The sequence below is a fragment of the Patiria miniata genome, unplaced genomic scaffold (genome assembly GCF_015706575.1).
Source record: "Patiria miniata isolate m_02_andy unplaced genomic scaffold, ASM1570657v1 HiC_scaffold_20, whole genome shotgun sequence".
NCBI lineage: Eukaryota > Metazoa > Echinodermata > Asteroidea > Valvatida > Asterinidae > Patiria > Patiria miniata.
In genome coordinates, this window is record NW_024037059.1 from 11,089,438 (window position 1) to 11,111,090 (window position 21,653).

The 21,653-nt window shown below is 40.7% G+C and overlaps 1 long non-coding RNA gene across 1 annotated transcript; it reads left to right on the top strand.

The window, feature by feature from the left end:
- The first annotated feature begins 1,338 nt into the window (after positions 1–1,338).
- On the top strand, positions 1,339–13,647 carry LOC119728804. The gene is made up of 3 exons (XR_005271143.1): positions 1,339–1,650; positions 7,965–8,193; positions 12,781–13,647. It is a non-coding gene; the product is annotated as an uncharacterized LOC119728804 (long non-coding RNA).
- Positions 13,648–21,653: the final 8,006 nt, after the last annotated feature.

Sequence of the window (21,653 nt, forward strand, 5' to 3'; positions counted from 1 at the left end):
TTGGTAGAAGACTCCCCTCGAATAATATCAATCCTGAAGTGGCATCGTTTAGGTCGATGGTTGCCAGCCAAGCTTTCAGTGATAGAAGATCTTTTACTAGTGAAATGTTTTCCATATTGCAGTGTTGATAGGCAATATACTTGTTCAACGGACACAGGTTGATAACGACACGAAGATCCCCTGTCTTTTTAGGTATACCTAAAAGAGGAAGGAGATAATTTGTCCATGAACTAGAGGTTCTGATGTGATTGCTCCTTTTTATGCAGCATTTTCTGTATCTCTTGACCAATACAATGGTAGTGTGACTGACCTGACCATGGCTAGGCACGGGTAAAGTAGGTGTGAAAACCTGACCTGGTTACAATATCAATTTTGTAACCATGAAACTGCATCAAGGACCCAACAAGGATCATGAGTGATAGACAACCGTGATGTATACAAAGAACTGAAGGTGTCCAGCAATGGGGGGGGGGGGGGGGGGGACCTGCCAGGGTGCTAATGAGATGGGTAAAATTACCAATTAGTTTTTTTTAGAAGTGGAATTTGATTATTGTGACGAGGATGGATGTTTAATGACATTGGATCGCCCAAAATTTGGATTGTGGGTGTTAAGGTGCCTTGTTCTTGGAGCTGTGAAAACTGATGCGAAATCTTGGCCCTCTGGCTTTGGACTGGTAAGGGGTGTACCTCTCATGCTTGAAGGAGCTAGAGGAGCTCGATTGTCATGTGACGTTGTCTGTTGGTTTGGTTGTCTTCTTATTATCCTCGATATCTTTCATGAGTGAATCCCCAAACAATTTACCCACGTATGGGACATCTTACTTGAATTCATCATTTTTTTAGTCCTCAACTTGGCAATTGCCAAGCTTTGACTTGCTGATCCAAGGAGGATGAGTCCAGAGGATAATATTACTGTTAGGTAATGAGATCTTTGGATACCTATGGATCCAGCACGCGGCATCATAAAGTTGCAGAAATGCCAAGGCCAATAACAGCGATTACAGTAATTTTGTTTGTTTTGGTGGGGGGGGGGACAGCCCCTGTTTGCCCCCCCCCCCTCCGCCAGATCCGCCCTTGGTAGCAGGAGTATTCTAAAAACTTTTACATCAATGAGAGCTTAAAAAGATCAGGTTGAGATTTCGTCGCAAGGGGCAATCTACATGGTGAGATATCCGGAATTAGCCGTAATTATAACAACGTACATGTACATGCGTATTCAATCTGTTCTGCGTAGATTACACGCATTTACCTATCCAACGTCAGGGGCGCCCTTCCCCAGGACCCAATGTTAACATCGTGTTTCATCGGTCACCGTACAGAACGATAACTAGTGTCCGAACTTCCCCACGTGTAAGATGACACCCACTGCCGACGCGGCGGCGTGTCGGTTGTTGTGCATGTGTGATTCAAATAGGAGTCCATGAAAACTTCTTGTAAACTAGGGATGTACGCCTCGTGTTTTATGACTAGCAAAGCATGACCGTGGCATGACTAACGACTAACGTTAGGCCGCCAGACGGATGCCCCTACCTACCTGTACCATACTCCAGAGCAACTGTATAGGTCACTACGCCAATCACAGTCCACAGTGAACTTCTGAACCATGTGAACTGAAGTCAAAATGCGAAAATGAGACACCCAAAGCTGAAGGTATTAAATTATTGTCTAACTTGTTTAGCTTGAGCAAGGGCGGATCCGGGGGGGGGGGGGGGGGGGGGGCCAAAGGGGGCCATGGCCCCCCCCCCAAAATTTGTTTATGTGACATCGCAATAAAGGCAGGCAATGAGTACACCACCATCTTTTTCTCAAAAAACATTGGTTAAGGTGGTCAGAAATTGCCTCAGATCGCACCACAGAGCATCTAGAATCCAAAAAATGTTCGGGGCCCTTAGGCGGGCCCCGAACCCCAAGCCGTAATTTTTTAACCCACTTTTTGGGGGGACCAAAATGGTTTTTGGCCCCCCCCAAAAATTGTGTTCTGGATCCGCCCTTGAGCTTGAGTAACTCTAGCTCTAGCATGTCTAGGCCTAATGCTTGTCACAACTACGTTACAAGAACATGAAAGATCGGAGCAACTTTAGAAAGAAGGGCAACGCCGGAAAAGTTTTTTTTGGGTCATGTTTTTACTAGTTGGATGTGATGTGAGGAGTGGGGTCGTTGAGTAGATGGCACTCTTTTGAGTACGAAGCGCAACATAGGTATGAGACTCTTCCTATGCGTATGCATACGTACGCGGGTATGTATGTACGGTATGAATGTAGATGTATAAAAAGAATAGAGGGCGGTATAAAGAGTGAGTGAGCGTGAAGTAAATTGTGATCAATATAGACGGCGCTATAGAGTGAATTATTGACAAGTACATAGTATTTATACTGAGTGCAGTGAGATGGCTTGGGATGTCTTGGATGCGGGTGGATGAGCATGAATCATCAATAGAGGGGGCTTTATTTACCCTAGCCCCATAAATGTGGCCTATTTACTGGACTGCCTCCGTAAACATAGGCCACACGTCCACATGTACAAAAATCGTGTCGACTTTGCCAAATTTTGATTTTCACATTTAGGCTTAGTTTGTAGGATTTTTTTGCTTTAGAAGCATACTCACCCACTTTATAGGCTAGTCAGAAAGTGCTGCCTTTTTCAGATGTCTAATTTTTGTGAAATTTCATGTTGAAATTTTGATACGCAAACGTGTAAAAATGAATCTGGAAATTTCACAAAAAATAAACATCTGAAAAAGGCAGCACTTTCTGATTAGCCTATAAAGAGGGTGAGTATGCTTCTAAAGCAAAAAAACCCTACAAACTAAGCCTAAATGTGAAAATCAAAATTTGGCAAAGTCGACACGATTTTTGTACATGTGGATGTGTGGCCTATGTTTACGGAGGCAGTCCAGTAAATAGGCCACATTTATGGGGCTATATTTACCCCAGGACCCTTTACTGTATTAACCCTATAGGCATGATAGGATCCACTACTAATTATTTCCTTATCTAAAACCAACGCCATCCTACCCACTCATTGCGTCTTGGATGCGCGGATGAGGGGTGGGCATGAAGTAAATTTTAATCAAAAAAGGGCGTGTTATTGGAAGCCTGGATGCGCGGATGCACAGATGCGGGGTGGACATTAAGTAAATTTTTATCAATAGAGGACGCTATAGAAATGCGCAGATGGCATGAAGTTAATTTGAATCAATAGAGGGCGCTTTATTGGATGCCTGGTTCATAGACATAAAACCTAGGCATGACATTATCTGCTTTTACGTTGTAAATTCTGTGAGCAAAACGGGTTGCGCCACGCGGCTTAATTACGCGATGCACGAAAGTCGTGCATCTAGGCTTCCATTTACGCGCATATTCCATACGTTATTCTATACACGCAGCATTTTGCTCACAGGCGCAATAGCAAATGTCGTGTCAAGGTTTTATTATATGTCTATAGCCTGGATGTGCAGATGCGGAGTGGGCGTGAAGTAAATTTTAATCAATAGAGGGCGCCATAGAAAACTGACTGCGCATCCACGCAGCCATGGATGCGCAGATATAGAATGGAGTGGCCCTGTATTCGATAGTTGTGCCCAAGAACCGGGTCGTAAAAATCCCAAAATCCAGGACTGTAATAGGCCTACCCCAGTGCATTACAAAAACATTCATGAAGCTAATGATTGACTTCAAACAGAACAACGAAGACCAAAAAATTTGAAATTTTCTGATGATTTTGGTGGCGATTCTCCAGAAACCATGAGAAAACGTCGCGCGACACTATTCTGCCGACTGATGTTAACAAAACAAAAAAAATTGGCCAATTAAAACATCAGATTTACCTCAAAACGGCCTCCAAATTACTAGATACGCCACCTGAGGTACAAGGAGAGATCGATGATTAAAATCGAGGTACCAAAGTTTGCTTACGAGTCGGATAAAAAGTGAAATTTCCTGTTCAATTCCGAGAAATCACGCTGGGACCATCAAATGAATGCTGGGCACTTACGTCCACACCCATTGTCCAAACACGAGTCAGAAATTTAACGTGTTTGCGATCGATCGCGAGGTGAGCTCTCAGAATTTTTATTGCGCAGATCATGACCTTGTGTTTGTATGGTTGGCCGCGCCGCGCCCCTGACAACACGAGGTCATGATCTGTGTAATTTTTATAGTTGCAGGGTTCGACTTCAGTGGTAGGCTGCTAGCCAAATGCTAGTCAAAACAGCGGCGGGCTAGTCAAACTTTTCCTGAAGTAGCTCGGCTGGCGGGTCCAGAATTGGGCTACGGCAAAGATGAAAGGACAAAGAATAAAATTATTATATTCAGAGAGCAAACCTGTACACTCTACAAAAGAAAAACATGCGGGCTAGTGAAAATGTCTGCAGGCTAGATAAGAGTCTGTTTCAGTAGCCCGACTGTCTAGTGACCAAAAAAGTTAATGTGGAGCCCTGAAAGTACCCATTTTGAGGTTGTTAAGCTCAATAAGCTGGTCTTAGAAAAGTAATGCTAATTCTCAGAAAATCAGCTTATCATTTCAACACCATTCTACACAATAAACAATCAAATCATCCTGATTTTGGTATTTGTGCTTGCAGCAGGGCAATTCCACACCAAAGTGGACATGACACCAAAAAATTCAAATACATGTGACTTAAACAAATTTGGCATCAAATGAAAGCTAAAAGTCTATATTTTCAAGATTTGAAGTCGGAATTTTATTTTTTATACATTTCGGTACCAAAAACTAGGATTATGTAATAATCCTGTTTTAATCCTAAAAATGTGATTAATAGTGATATGAAAGTATTCTACCAAAACACACACAAAAATATGTACTAATGCCATCAGTTTCTGTCATGAGAAAGTATTGGTCTTGAAAAACCGACTAAAACTTGTTTTTAACATTTTGCGTAATTTGTTTCGCTTCAGTGACTTCTAATATTTCAGCCTTCGAAAGTGTCCTTCCGTTACCGAAAAAATACATATTTTTAATTTATTTTTAAAACTTGCAGTATGAATGCATTGAAAGTTATTGTGCAAAGCAAGTTTAGGTAGGCCTTCAATATGACATTATAACTGACACTGCTGTACTTCTCGTTTTTTAATTACAATTAATTAAATCACGTCCTTCCGTTACCAAATTGGTAACGGAAGGACGGTAACGGAAGGACAAATCGTATTTTTATCAAATGTTACGACATTTGCGCTCATGTTTGAAAAATGAAAATCACTGCAAATACATGCATGTATAATGAGCATTGAAAGGACATTCATGTGACCCACCTTCACAAAAGCGGGATAAGCAGGGCAAGGTGTTTATTACAAAGGAAGGCACAGGCATGTACAACATGTACAATGTACATGTACATATATGCCGATGTATCAGTACTTATACATGTATGGAGTTGTTGTAGAAAATCAAATCATAAAGTTGCTGCCATCAGCATTCATGGACAATAGAGAAGGATACGAATTCTGTGAAGCCATTCCAGAAGCAAATTAAGTCAAAAATGAGATGGCAGAAAGTACCGGTACTTTGGGGCACTTTCATTCAATTTACACGTGTAAGACATGTGAGGTGCAGTCTTTGACAAATTATGCCCAAGTTAACAACTTCAGTTTGGATGTTTATAAATTAATTGTTAGGCCTACTACTCTAAATCGTTGTAATTTGATTTCAAACATTGATTTTAGAGTTCAATTAAAAGCAACACCTAACTGAAGCCATCAGTTCTACCGGTAGATGTTTTTACCTTAAACATGTTAAATGTACATGTAGGCTGGTCGCCCCCCCACCCTTTAGGTAAACCTTTGAACCTACCGGTATTATTATTAAAAGTTGTTGGTGAACATGTAACCAATATACTCAAGTGTTCAAATACTGTGTATTTAAACTTTTAAGGATTGAGGTGATGGGTTTGAAATCTATTTCTGTAGTAGTCCTGTGTTCGTGATTTATGTGTTTTGGGTTGTTTTCGTTTTTCTTTTGTTATCATTAATTAGCAGGCTTCTATCTTTATCTCAATAGTTTCTTGGGTATAATTATTTATGCCAGGTCTGCATATTGTTGATTTCACATTCAGTTACACATTTAAGCAATTTGTTTCACTTGTATAATTAGTGTAAATTCACATTTTGTTCGTGCTATAATTGAGTAAACCTTTTGTCCTTCCGTTACCGTCCTTCCGTTACCAAATTATAATCTGCTTAAAACGTTGTAATTATATAACCAAAACACTTAAAGTCAAATGAAAGGTGGTATAGTATAGATAAAGCTTCAGGGATTCCATTTCCTACCTTTAAAATATAATTGCCCCATAAAATTCACAGAGTTTTTGCAAAACGCGAGTAAGTTGGAAAACCCTTGTCCGTTTTACCGTCCTTCCGTTACCGACCTCATTAATATTCATAATTCATAAACGGGAGGCATTCATGCCCCCCAAAAGTGTGGAAAATGAAAGTAGCATTATAGCAATACAAATGTGACATTTGTTTGCTGTAACTATGAACAGTGTCTGTGATACACACATTTGAAATTTTGTTTAATGAGTGAAAACGTCCTTCCGTTACCGTGGAATTGCCCAGCAGCAACCGGGTACGCCGACCCAATGTTTTAATTACATCTTTCAAAAATTCGAACTTTTAAAGACTTGATAGTATTTACAGAACTATCATCTGTTAACTAGGCGTAAGAGCCTTTCATTATAGACACATTTAAGTAATCAATTAATTATACAGACTTATACCTGAGACAACACTCGTTTTTACAATTGTTATGATTATTTCTAATTATTCGTACCCCATTTGATATTATGTTTAGTGTCATCGCTGTGATGACTACCAGGTATGACAGTGTTTTAATTCATCATTCAATAATTTGAACCTTAAAGACGTCTTGATGGAGACAATATTACAGAACTAGGGTCTATCATTTAGGCGTAAGAGCCTTTCATTTAGCATATTTGCGTAATCAATAATAGAATTAACCTCGAGACTTCTCTCCTCTTTACAATTGTTATGGTTATTTCTGAATATTCATACCACATTTGATATTATATTAAGGCAAGCTTTTCAGAACTATCTTTTTTGGTTTTGTATAATACCAAATACCTTCCGCTGCGGATAAATCACGCATACTATGGTGCAAGTCTATTCAGACTTGTTTGTGTTCTTAACGCATTAGATCGCTAGTACAATTCTAACATCTCATCTAGTACATGTAGATCTGATCTTTATGAATCTTACTGCCAAACTGCAAATCTCGTTTTATACCTCCGTCAGAAACTACTCGGACCATACCTTGATTGCCACTTGTGGATTTCATTTGAACCTTTAAGCTTCACAAAACTTTCCTTTAGGCTTCATAGCCTTTAGCCATACTTAATTGAATAATCGCAAGATACCACTCGTCCGTTACATTATGGCTGTTTCTGGATTTGTACCCCATCTAACATTGCTGTGTTGACTGCCAGATACGAAAAACCAAAACCATTTTTGGAAAAATGGAAACGTACACCTGAACTATGCAAAACAGCTCCTTCAGGCAAGGGTAGCAATGTTCGTCTCTTATAAATACTGTTTGAGACATTGAACAACTATGAAATTACAACCAGACTTAACAACTGTGTTAAAAATTGTGTGTTGTCGTTGCTGCTCGCATGCGTGAAGTAATCTACCTTCAATCTAACCACGCACACATTCCTGTGCCACTCCCTATTCAAATTACCCGCCCTTAACCACTCTACCGTGTCCCATTTACATATCAATGATAAAGCAGATTTATTCTAATTCGTCCAGGTACTCAACCGAATAAATCAATATATCCAATGTCTTGAAACAAAATCCCACAAAAGCAGTGGATATTTTGAAAAAACAGACCATTGGCTATCAAAGCAGCTTCCACATCTTTTTCTTTTCAAAAAGATAAGACGAGAAAATATTTATTTTCAAATTTAATTTTTGTTGTTGTATTTTTAGGCATACTTTGTTAATTATTATACAAGGAGGAAGAAAGAGAGGAAGACAGCTAGAGGGAAAGCTGGCCTGACAACATCAAGGAGCTGACAGCACTGGGCGTACATGTACATGTACATGTACCATGCATACTGACTGTCTGTCAGCAGATGAAGGACAGATCATGCTGGAGACTGCTGTCAATTTCAGCAGATGTCACGTCCCCCCCACGTCCTTGCAGGATTCCAGAGAAGTGAGTGAGTCAGGCTTACTATGATATCGAACGCCAAAGAGGCATTTAATGTGATCATGATCGGTGATGGACTTTTGCAACCGATGATCAACTTTTACTGGTGATGCATCACGAGTGGTGATGGACTTTCGCGATCGATGATGGACTTTCGCGATCGGTGATGGACTTTCGCGATCGGTGATGGACTTTCGTGATCGGCGATCAACTTTGCAATCGGTGATGGACTTGCACGACCGGTGATCAACTTTGCAATCGGTGATGGACTTTTGCGACCGGTGATCAAATTTGCAATTGGTGATGGACTTTCGCGATCGGTGATCAACTTTGCAATCGGTGGTGGACTTTTGCGACCGGTGACTTTGCAATCTGTGAAGGACATTTGCAATCTGTAATGGACATTTGCGATCGGTGATGGACTTTCGCGACCGTGTGATCAGTTTTGCAATCAGTTGTTGTGTGTTACGTCTGATCAGACATTTGCATTTATCACACTGATTGATCAGTTCCTAGCTCCATGAAATCACCGACTTTAGAATTGGAGCAATTTTTACAAATTTACATCATTTGTAGATTTTTTTAACTAGTTAATGCATTAATGTGGCCTTTGCGGTCATTTTGTCGGTATAGATTACTGTTGGGGTGAAGTGCTATTGGGAAATTTTATTTCTTTTTTTTCCCCCAAACGTTATTCAATGTTTTCTTTTGAAAACTCTGATGTGTAAGTACCCCAAAACAAAAATTAAAAAGACTGCACACCAGTGAATCATTATTCATTAGTGAAAGAATATGTAACCATTTGGGTTAAATAATGAATGTATTTTCTGTTTGTTTGCACTCCACAATTAAACAAGCTCGGCCACAATACTGATGACTCGTCTTGGCTCTATGACATGTTCAATTTCAAAAAAATAAAAAAACAGCTGTCATACAAGCAAGGGCTACAATACTTTACCATAAGATTGGAATGTAAACGCACAGTTGAGTTCATATTTCCACGCGTCAAGTGCCATAATTGAGCTCAGTTCTTTCTCTTTTGTTATGTTTACAAGGAAATAAAAATATAAGCCAATTAGCTCAACACGAGCCTATAACAGGTGATTTATCCGATAGGAGGCCAAGCCCGAGCAAAGGAAAAAAAACATGATTATTTGTAGGTATGTGACATGTGTGTAGGGGGGGGGGGGGGGGGTTATAAACTTAACAACTTCCAGTCAACTGTATCGTGGAATATGAGTTAAGAGTACCGATTTTGATCCATGACAACAGAGCGCACTAGTGCTGTAAAAACCCTTCCCTTTTAAGAAACTTTATACCGTGTGTTCTGGTGGCCAAACCAAAACTGATATTTCTTGAGCTTGACCTCAGTCCACTTGATGTTTGCTGTGCCTCGCATTCCTGGGCAAACCACAAAAGGATAATGACCAAACAGACGGGTGATAAAACTAAGTTAGTCAGGAAGAAAACCTTATGAATCATAATGAAGTAGTGAAAGTTGATAGGAGGGTATTTGCAGAGAATTGCAATGTTGGTAATCTCGTCAGAGGGGCAAAACAACAGATCTTCTCACAATGTACACTGTATAAAAGTTGGATAAAACACTGTTGGGCAATGTAATTTACACAGCATTGGTATGAAATTACATCAGAAACTGTCAAACTATTGGGAAGAATTTGACCAAGACTAGAGTATAGGCAGTTGAAAATTCGACCATCATTGGTCGAATTATCAACCCATTTTACCCAACCACACAATGGGAAAAAAATGAATAATAATCTAAATCTAAACTCTTGTAGAAGAACATACCACGGACTATTGACACATTAAAAATGTAAGCAATTAAAAACTCTGCATCCAGGTTATATTATATAAATGAACGATAATAGCTTGTGGTGGACGCGTTGTGAATTATTTTCAATTTCTTCTGTTTTGTCTTTATTTTGTACAATAATCATTTAGCTTAGACCATAGAGCAAGGTGTACAATTTAGTGTAAGATCCCTTGACTTCATCCCTGATCCCTCAACGACCTTGTTGTTTTACACCACTCTTCCAGGCTGGGTGGCGGTTCCCATAGCAACCTGTCCCAACTCCAGACCAAAACGTGTCCCTAGTGTACTATAATTCATTTTGCTACTGCTAGGGCACTGCACATTTGACCATAGTTTTATCCCCATTCCCAGTGTGACAGTGTCTAAGTTATTAACAACACATACTTTAATACACACCCAATTTTGGGAACACCCCGAGCATATTAAACCTTCCTTCCATCAAACCTTCATTTTTTCAAACATTGCTTCAACGGTTGAAGCAATTGAAGTTCAACCATCAGTCTTTAACCCATTAACAGTTTTCAATAGTACTGTGTTCAACTGTAATAAAGGAAGCGTATATATTGTACATTGGGACCAATTCGAATTTCTTCATAAATTTAATTGCGTCTTTATAGCTAAAATTACTAATTGATGCAAAAAAAAAATGATTTGAAAATTCCACGTACTCTTCATAAAGTGACTTAGATCATTAGCGAAAGGCATGAAAAACTAGAAGAGCAAACTAAGTCTTTGCACATTTGCAATGGCCACATAAATATTATTTAGCTAAAATCACTAATTGATGCCCAACAAATGGTTCGAAAATTCCATCGGCAATTACATCTTAATGAAGTGACTCAGATTTTAGCGAAAGGCATGAAAAACTAGAAGAGCAAAACAAGTCTCTGCATATTTGCAAGGGCCACATTAAATTTAATGCATTAACTAGTTTAATAAAATCTACAAATTATATAAATTTGTAAAAAGTGCTCCAGTTTTTACAAGTCAGTGATATCATGATAAGAAGCAATACACAACAACTCATAGCCAAACTGATAACACGGTCGCGAAAGTCCATCACTAATCGCAAATGTCCATCACCGATTAAATGCCTCTTTGGCGTTCTTGTTTCGCCAACGGAGGCATTTAATAGGTGATGCACTTTCGTGATCGGTGATACTTTGCAATCGGTGATGGACTTATGGTGATGGTCTTTCGCGATCGGTGATCAAAGTTGCGATCACCGGTCGTTGGTCACCGGTTGCAAAAGTCCATCACCGATTGCAAAACTGATCACCGATCACAAAAGTCCATCACCGATCGCGAAAGTCCATCACCGATTGCAGAAGTCCATCGATCACGAAAGTCCATCACCGCTCGTGAATATGCATCACCAGTAAAAGTTGTTCATCGGTCGCAGAAGTCCATCACTGATTGTGAATATGCATCACCGATTGCAAAAGTGCATCACCGATTCGATGATCACATTAAATGCCTCTTTGGCGTTCCATACTATGAACCAGTCTGGCTTTTGTGCAGGCAATTCTTCTGGAAAAGGGCGCGTTTAAGTGTACATATTACGTCATTAAGATAATTATAGTTCCAACCTAACAAACTTAGAATGTGGCTCGTTAGGACTGCGCGTCTGCTATATACATGCAGTTTGAGACCTATTCAATGTACTTTACATTTGTTTATTTGCTCATTTTTGCAGAAGTAGGCCCTACCGGTACACATTTTCTGCATTTGTTTCAAATGAAATCCTGGTTTTTAATTGTGGAATTTTCTATCTTTATGGGGGAAGTACCAGTACATCAGTCCTTCTGATTTGAGGCATGCGATTACACCTCCACACCATCGCACACCAAAAAGCTTCCCGAGAAGTGTGAATAATTGCACGCCTGAATTTCCCTGGACCACAGATCACACACCTAGAAAACCACACACCTGACCTAGAAAAACCACACGCCTAGAAAAATCCAGGTGTGCCTTTTTACACACGCCTATGATTTTCAAATCAGGACTGGTACTACATGAAATTGCAAATGACTATGTAGATCCAATTTCTGTCCTGTGAATATGAAATCACAACAACAATGTCAGCATGGAAACAGAGGTTCCTCGTGGTCAAATTTATAAGTCTCCAAAAATATTCACTGAGCCGACAGTGAAACTGATTGAACAAGATTGCAGAAAAGGGACCAGTTCACAGTGAAATGTGCACTGCCTATTTTTTTTTAGCCCTTACAGTCCTGAATCCTCCAATTTTAATATGATTTTGCACACCCCCTAGGGATGAGAATGCCATTTGTGTGAGTACAATGAACCTACCTTCCTGCCCATGAAACACTGACTTTCAATCCAAGCACTAAGTTTGTCAAGAGCTGGAGATGTTACCTACATGTACATGTATACCTTGTGTAGGCCCTATGTGTAAAATATTGTTTAGGCCAAAAAAATATTGTAGTTCTGTTTCCGGTTTCCCTACCTACATGTACCCTTTTCTGACAGTCCCTACTAATTTCTTTTATGGGAAAAATTATTAAAAACACCCAAAAACATCAAAATCTACCTTTTACCCTTGACTACACGCAGAAGCCCCCAAATGCCACTCCCCCCCAACAAAAATCCATACCTACCTACCCTTCTTTTGAATGCCATGTAATCAGAAGCAGAAGCATTTTTTTGGCCTTATGTGTGTCATCAGGGTGTGTTTATTTGTGTTTTATTATTTGATGATTACTGCTAATTTGTGTCGTCTTTCTTTTCTAAAACAGATTGTGTTTGAAGCACTGTCATTCATGTTGCTGCTGCATACAAAAGTTCCTGATCCTGTCCAGTTCCTGTTCTGATGTAGCAGCCTTCCCAGCCCATGACTCTGTTCAGGTTTGGTGCATGTAACTCAGCCCTATCCCCTGTTTCCTTGCTTCAAGGCAGGTATGTAAGTCTTGTTTTGAATTTCTGTGGAAAGGTTTATTGTATAAAGAGTATCGAAAACATGATGCAGCGCGAAGGCTTTTTGGACGCTTGTAAAAATAGAAAGTCCATCGCATTCCAGATAACTTTTTGTTAAAGATGCACAGGAGTGGAATATATGTACTGTACATCAGGTCTTATTTACCTGACTATTCTAAACCTACCTGCACAGAGAAGTATACGTCTCAAATAAGAAAATGCCATCGTACAAATGTAGTTTGGATAATTCCTCTGCTTAAGAGGGAGCCTTCTTCACTCAATTATTTCTAACAGCCGCTCATACATAAATGAATGAAAATACTGTGGGCTAGGGTCCGAGGCAAGACAATCGGGAGAAGTCTTTACAGTTCTGGGTGCTCTGCTGTTCTTCTGACTTGCCAGCAAATCGGAAGCTTGCAAATCAAAAGCATGATGGGTTTTCGAGTCACAATGCCTCGCTCTTTTGTTAGCGGTTTATGAAAAAAATCCTCTTTTGTAACCACCTTGGAAACTGACAAGCGGTATAGGATTAAAAAGAAATGCCATTATTACGCATTCAGCCACGAATCATCAGCAGAGCAAAACAGTCAGCATCAGTTAGAGTGGGTTGGCAGTGCACAATCTGCCCATCTTCATTTTTGAATTCTACACTTACAAACTCTTTTCCAAGGGCGGATCCAGAACACAATTTGGGGGGGGGGGGCCCAAAAAAATCTGGGTCCCCCAAAAAAGTGGGTCAAAAAATGACGGCGTGGGGTTCGGGGCCCGCTTAAGGGCCCCCAAATTTTTTTGGATTCTAGATGCTCTGTGGTGCGATCTGAGGCAATTTCTGACCACTTTAACCAATGTTTTTTGAGGAAAAAGATGGTGGTGTACTCATTGCCTGCCTTTATTGCGATGTCACAAACAATTTTAAAAAATGGTTTCGTTTTTTTTTCTTGGGGGGGGGGGGGGCATGGCCCCCTTTGGCCCCCCCCCCCCTGGATCCACCCTTGCTCTTTTCCAAACAGTGTTTTGACTTCCTCCATTTTTTTGGATTTGTGACGGCGCTTTTGACTCTTACTGTATTCAATTTTACCTTTGCTTCTTCCCCGCTCACCTCTTTTACGTTTTTGGGGGTTCGAGAGTCTTTCTAATTTTCGCTCAGCCTCATGTTTTGCGTCCTTACACTTGCTCAGTTCTTGGTCCATTTCATTTAAACTGTTTTCCAACTTACTTCTTTTGGATTTCCCATCTTCCACTCCCTGTTCTAATTTCCGTTTTCTGGGACTTCCAGTTTTATGGTTAACATTCAGTGCGTATGTTGACTTTTCAAATTTATTCAACAAATTGGCCCTACTACATGTAGAGCTGCCACTTTTCCGGTTTTAACCAGAATTCCGGTTTTAACCAGAATTCTGGTTTTTAAAAAAAATCTCACAAAATTCTGTTTTTTCCGGCCGTCAAATTAACCAGAAAATGAGAAGAAAAACTGTGGAAATGCGTTGATTTTTACCTCGATTTAGTACATTTAGGCGCACGCAGGGCACAACGTTGTTCGTTGAAGTAATCTTAAAAACAGTCTTTGTGTATGTTGTTGCCGAGCCTGCATGCGATACAAGCGGCCAACGTACAGACGTGATTGCACGCAGTATACAACGGCGCCTCGCGCGTGCTTCACCGCGTGCGGGCGTGTTGTGTGCTAGGCACACGTAGCATTCAGCCTGGAAATCAAGTCTATCATTTCAGCTATCGGTGGTTTCTGATCGCTGTGATATTTGTGAATACAAAAAATGCGGGTACCAACCATGTTTTCGTTGAGCGCATCGCGTAGTGCAAGGATCATGTACACCGACAGCAGTGTTGTGGAATCGTGCATGTTTCGTGTCGAATATTACGTTGGAAATTCGGGTAGGCAGAATAAATATTAGGAATATGGAAAAAGTCAAAGTGATTGAACGAACCGACAGCTTTAAAGGCCATAGAAGCAAAATTGAAAAATAAACAGAACTTGGCTTGGCTACAAGATAAAGATGACAATGGGACCTTGGTCGGACACGGAGTGGCTTTTTCACACACAAAAAAGTTCCCTTTTTTCAAGCAGCCGTTCCGTTTTTTTTTCAAGCAGACCCAGTTCCGTTTTTTTTCAAGCTGACCCTGTGGCATCTGTGTACATGAGCCCTTTTTGGATGTCCACAATCGCCACAATCGGCCAAGTTTACTTTCCAATGCCTTCAGGCAATTCAAGCTAAATTTGTCAGGGGAAAGGTGGTATCGAGTCATAATACGCATCTATACAGTGCTCAGATGTTCTTGAGTCAAGTGGCCATTGACATCCTTAATCAAATTGAACAAAAAAATCTCACTGACATCAATTTGGACGTGAGAAGTTTCCTCAGGAGTGGCATAAACAGCACGGGCCATGCAAAAGCATCCCAGAACAAAAATAAGAAAAGTTCCAAACTTATCCATTCTGAACAAATTGGAGGAAGGTGGCCAGTGGAAAGAGTGAAAACAGTTTAAATACAATGTATGTCCTAGATCACAAAGACATTAATTGAAATTTCTGATTAAGATTTGTGGAAATTACCTGCTGGTTATGCCCATCTTTACAATATAAAACTACACTACATGTCTACGTACACTGTGCATGAACACAATAAATGCATAACATAATAAAAACAAAGCAATAGGTCTCTCTCAAATGACGTCACTTCTAACAGATTGCCAGGTGCATCCAAATTTTGGGCGTCAAATTTTCAAGACGTACACTGGCTGCGCCGTGTTGTGGATAAATTTCAAGCAACACATGTGCCATTTAGAACATATTTGCACAATGTGCGCACACCCAGCTGATTGCGTTGAACACGCAGTTGAAAATTCCCTACGAAGATGGCGTCCTATGAGAGAGATCTATCTAAGCACAAAAAATGGAAATCATGTGTTGTATGATGGCAGTACAGCAAATATGTTAAAAGAAATTTTGGAAATCAAACTTGTTCCCAATACCACGGGCAAATCTGAAGTGAAAACGAAACCCCCGGTGCTTTAGTATCAGTACTCCCTCTGGTGAATACTCTTCCAGTGGTCTCCTTCTCTTTCATCCAAAATGTGACAGTACCAGGTGTGACGAAGGAAACATCTCCCATGGAATTAAAAACTCTCCAGTGCCAGTCTTCGCCAAGTAAGCAGTTAAAGTCAGCAGTTGACTGAAGGGTTAGGCAAGAACCCCTACTCTCACATCACAGGGTGGCAATGTCCTCAAACAAGTTCTTAGGGATGCTTAAGTCAATCTTAACGGCGCTGTCAACTTAACGTTGGCCGTGCAAATTTACCTTAATTGACGTTTTCAGTTGATCAACAAAGAGAGCCTTCAGCTCTGGTGTGTATGTTAAATAAAATTCAGGCACGTCAACGATCTCTGATGCTTCTCTCCATGTGTCGTACACTGTTGAGTTCCACTCTTCGTCGGTATAGTGTACCTTGACAAAAAGCTTGCCGTCAATGTCTTTCGAGTCCACTATAACCAGCGGGTACAGTTTAGTTGTGGACCACGTTTTAATTTCCTTTTGTTCCTTGGGGAAATCTGGGCCGTTGTTCAGTTGTTTATACTTGATCTGCTTCCTGGCTCTCTCACTTCTTGAATATGTTGGTTGGTCAATATTGGCCATTTAGCATAACTGTGGTGAAAGCAAAAATATGAATAACATGATTTATTGGGACAAATGAGATTGTCATGATTTTAAAATCCACTTCAAACAGACAAAGCCTACATGGCCTAACATGACCAATCTGCCAAAAAACTTATCATTTATAGTACTGCCATTTTGACGTTATACTAAACATGTCTCAGTCAATGTAAAGCACACTCTATATTTAGCATTAAATAAAAACGTTCTGATAACAATAGGCCTATGTCACAAACAGCTTGTTTTGTTTTTTATACTAAATCAGTATTTAGATTAATGAGCAGAATTAAGAAAAAATCAAATGATGGTTTTGTAAGCACATTTGTGTACCCTTACCTTAGATAAGCTTAACTTTGTAGCGCCTCTCTTTCTTTGTAGCCCATTGTTTCACTGCTTTGGTAAATGGGAATGATGCAATATCCGGGCCTTCTATTGCAATGCGCATCAGGCAGTCTAAGGTATCTTGTCCGATTCTGTTCCTTAGTTCTGTCTTTCTTAAACCCATCCGAGAAAAATCCCTCTCGCAGTCGGCTGTGTGAGGAGGCTGTACTTTGTATGCTTTTGCAAGAGTTGATAAGCTTGCAAATGTGGTTGAAAATTTCAGGAAAGTTAATGCATGTGCTACTGACAGTGACAGTTCTTTCAGGATTCCAGACTGAACATGATGGACAAAGTCAAGTAGATCAGATTGCGCTGATTCATCGTTGACTCCAAACTGGTGGCTTAATTTGGAAACACAACTGGACAACTCCTGCAGCTTATCTGGATCCGAGTAATTGGCTGTTTCCAAAAACGCTGCAAAGGCTGACATTATTTCTGTATTAGCAAATCTTTCAGATATGTGACCCACCACCCCAAAACCAGGCAGAAGTCTTTTTTTTATAAGGGAGATTTTTACACCATTGAATTGCTTGCATTTAGAGCTTTAAAATAAAATATAGTTGACTCGTATCGGTGGTATATTTTTTGAGATACGGCTTTTCAAAGTTCAAGAGCTGCAATACGTAGTGTATGGGAAAATGGGTGTTGAAGTTCGGGTTGAATTTTAACCTTATTTCACATACAGAATCACAATACAACTCACAATATCACCTTAGCAACCACCGACTAATACTTCATGCAGACTTATTTATGTATGCCCGGCTGTTAAGGCGGTCCATACCAACTTATAAAAAACAAACTGAGTCAATACATTGGATTATTTTTGGGATATGGATTTTTTGGACATTATTATAATTCATGTACCTTGAAATAACATCAATCCTAAAAATAGACGAAGACACTGATTTAAGTGTACCCGGTACATTCACTGTTTTTTCTTTATTTTTTATGCTCAACATACTGTTTACAGAATTAGCAGTTGGAAACAAGATACGGAATAAGCAACCAACAACCGAGTAATGAAATGTCCCCCCCCCAACCAGTCACCGCTCCCTAAATTTCCCCCAATTTATACCCCCCCTTTAAATTACCAACTGCCAGGTTTACTACCAGGGTATAATGAACTCTAAATAACGCCTTGACCCCAAACCACCAATACTCCTCGGGTATGACCCACTACCAAATCCCCTTCTCCCTGGTTATTAACGCTCCCAAGCCTACCCTCCCCCCCCCAAAAAAAAATAAAAATTAAATTAATAAAATTAATAAATTATTACTTTTTTTGTTAGATAATTGAATGAAACAAATTGACCGAGTAGTGACCCCAAGTTGGAAACAAGATACGGAATTAGCAACCAACAACCGAGTAATGAAATGTCCCCCCCCCCCAACCGGTCACCGCCCCCTAAATTTCCCCCCAATTTACCCCCCCCCCTTAAATTACCAACTGCCAGATTTACTACCAGGGTATAATGAACTCTAAATAACGCCTTGACCCCAAACCACCAATACTCCTCGGGTATGACCCACTACCAAATCCCCTTCTCCCTGGTTATTAACGCTCCGAAGCCTACCCTCCCCCCCCAAAAAAAAAATAAAATAAATTATTACTTTTTTTTTAGATAATTGAACAAAACAAATTGACGGAGTAGTGACCCCAAGTATGACCCCAACACAAATCCTCGCCCCCCTAACCCAGTCTCCGTCCACTTGATAACCAAAGTCGCATAATACTTATCATCGAGTGGGGGTTAAAGAAGATGGGTTGTTGGCTGGGAGGATAATTACCCCTAAACACTGCAGCCCTAAATCATCACACAGGTTATTTAAAAAAAAACACCCCATTCCCACCCCCTACACTTGCAACCCAGCAGATGGAGCAGGGCACACCAAGTCCTTGGTTGCCTCAGTGCAGAATTGCCTGATATGTTCATACAGGTACTTCACCTGTCATGATCCAAGCCAGCCGGCTGGATCACATTGGGCATGCCGGTGGGGAGTTCTCCTCGCTGAATAACTTCCTCTGTTGATGGAGATTCAACATAGTTCTTGCACACAACAATGTTGGGTTTGTCACAGGTAACTTGGAAGTGATGCCTACTCTTGACTGCCTTCATCTTCCGGTAGTCATACATTGGTACGATGACAGTGCCGTCTTCAAGACCAACCTTACAACATCAGCTATGTCCTGGAGACATGACACCTTAGTTCTCCTAAAGAGACGTTTTAGGAGACCAAAGCACCAGTCCGGGGAAAATTTTGTGTGCCCAGCTGGCATGAATGATATGCTTTACTGAGGCATTCATGCCAGTAGCAACCCTCCATGCAAGAAACCAGAACATGTAGTTGTTTTTGTTTTGCCCACTACAGTTATCGGCGTTAAGCTGCAGATGTGCTTCTCCAACACCATATGTTTCGAGGAAGTGATGCACAAGACTAATAGTGACATTTGCACCTTTTCCACAACTGACACTCTCATCAATTAAATAATTGACTTGGGCAGGGAAACCCTCTGCATTCACACCAAAGATCTGACACTTCCTCAGTGTCTTGAAGAAGATGGGGCCGGGTTGAAGTGGGTCGGATGGGTAGTGTACTTGTTGTGCATAGTCAAAGCTATAATGGAATGTTGCATGGTGTGTCAATGGGCGAGAAGGACGAAGAGAGTCCATGCCAAGGGAATTTACGATTAATTTGGACTGCTGACACATACTTGTGTAATGTGCTCTTTCGTCTGTAGCGTGCTTCAGGTGGATCTCATGTGTGCGAAGAGCATCTGTCTTTTGAGCCTCTGGAACGTTGATTTGCCTCATGATTGCATTGTTGTTTTGCTGGCAAGTCCAGCACAAGTCAGACCGTGGCTTACAGATGACGACATAAGGCAGCAGCCCACCCCACAATTTTCTAAATGTGGAGAGGGAGACCACGCGATCACCTGGTTCTGATGCAGACTTGTAGTATCTCCATACTGACGCTTTTGTCTCGCAGCTTGGCAGAATCTTCACATCATCCCTCTTGAAACCAGGAATGCGTCCAGGAAGGATGATGCTGTGCTGCTCTGCGAAGTTAAGAATGAATCTTGTGACCCTTTGGATGTCCGTCATGTTTAGTGCTGTTTTGCGGCGACCTCCTGGCAATTATTAAACAACGAAAAAAGGTAGATTTAAATAAAATATAGTAGATATTAAACCAAAATTCATTTTTTTCTTCATAAGCAGATGTAAAATAGTGGTTGGACAGCCGCCTGGTTATTTACAGACCAAACTGCACCGTTTAGATTTGTGTAAACTTGTTATGGGACAGGACATTAGAGAAAATAAAATGAATTATAAAGCATTCGTTATTAAACATTTCTTGAAGTTGTCAAATTGAAAATAGACATAAATGCACGGTGTTTGTGTGACTGTCAATTTTATCAAAAGTACATGTAGTTATTGAACTGGTAACTTCCAGCACTAATAATAAGGAAATTTGTTTTTACTTTTAATGCTGAATTTTAATGATTTTTTTTATACATGCCACAAATACCCCTGAAATTATATCTATGCTTAGGCCCACTGATCAATAACAGTTACATGCGTGTTTAACTAAATTTAATGTTAAAATTTATACCTGATCTTTTCTTGCGTGGGCAGATTCCATGATTGAGGTACCACTTCTTGAGATTAGTCAGTTTGTCCTTTAGTCCTGATTCCGCACACACCATTGCCAAAGCCTCCAAACCGCTATACACAGGCTGGGAGATCTCGTCCCCCCTGGTTGTTTATGTATGACACTACCGTGGTATTGTCGGACCTCATCAGCACATGCTTCCCTCTCAGACTGGATTAGAAATGTTGGCAAGCATTCATCACTGACATTAGTTCCTTCATGTTGATATGCCAAGTTTGGAGTTCTACCTCCGACCAAAGGCCCTGGACAAACTGATTCTCCAGGTGGGCTCCCCAGCCGTAGTTGCTGGAGTCCGTTGTCAGCGTTATCTCTGGAGTAGGCATTTCCAGAGGTACTCCCGTCTGCAAATTCTTGTCTGACCTCCACCACTGGAGGTGATGACGAAGATGGTCGTTGATCGGAATTGACGGGCGCCAAAAATGGAGAAGATACAACTGAAGTGGTCTCATGTGCAACCTGGACAGCCAAACCACTTCTATACATGCTGCCATCAGACCCAGAAGATGCAGGAACTCTTTTGCTGCAACCTGAGGCCGAGACACAAACTGATTCACAAACTGAAGCAATTCCTTCTTCCTCCCCTGGGGAAGACAAATCACATTGAGATTGGTCTTGAAGTGACCTCCTATATACACAAGGTTCTGGCTGGGAGACAGATTGGACTTCTCCTCGTTTATCAGAAACCCACAACTTTCCAACAGAAAAATTAAGATGTTGGCCCCTTCCTGAGCTAGATCTTTGCTCCAAAACTTCCTTCAAAATGTTACCGCACAGATTAACATCCCCAGTAATGGAAGCCTTTCGCAGCCTAGCTTTAGTATTATCTGCCCAGCGTGTTTGCTGCAACCACATTGTGCGACGAGCTACCTTGGCATTAGCCGCTTCACGCACTTGCAAATCAAGCATGTCCAATGTAGCTTCCTGAGCCATACCCAACATACGAGAGGTAGAGCTGTGCTTTGACACTCTCAAAA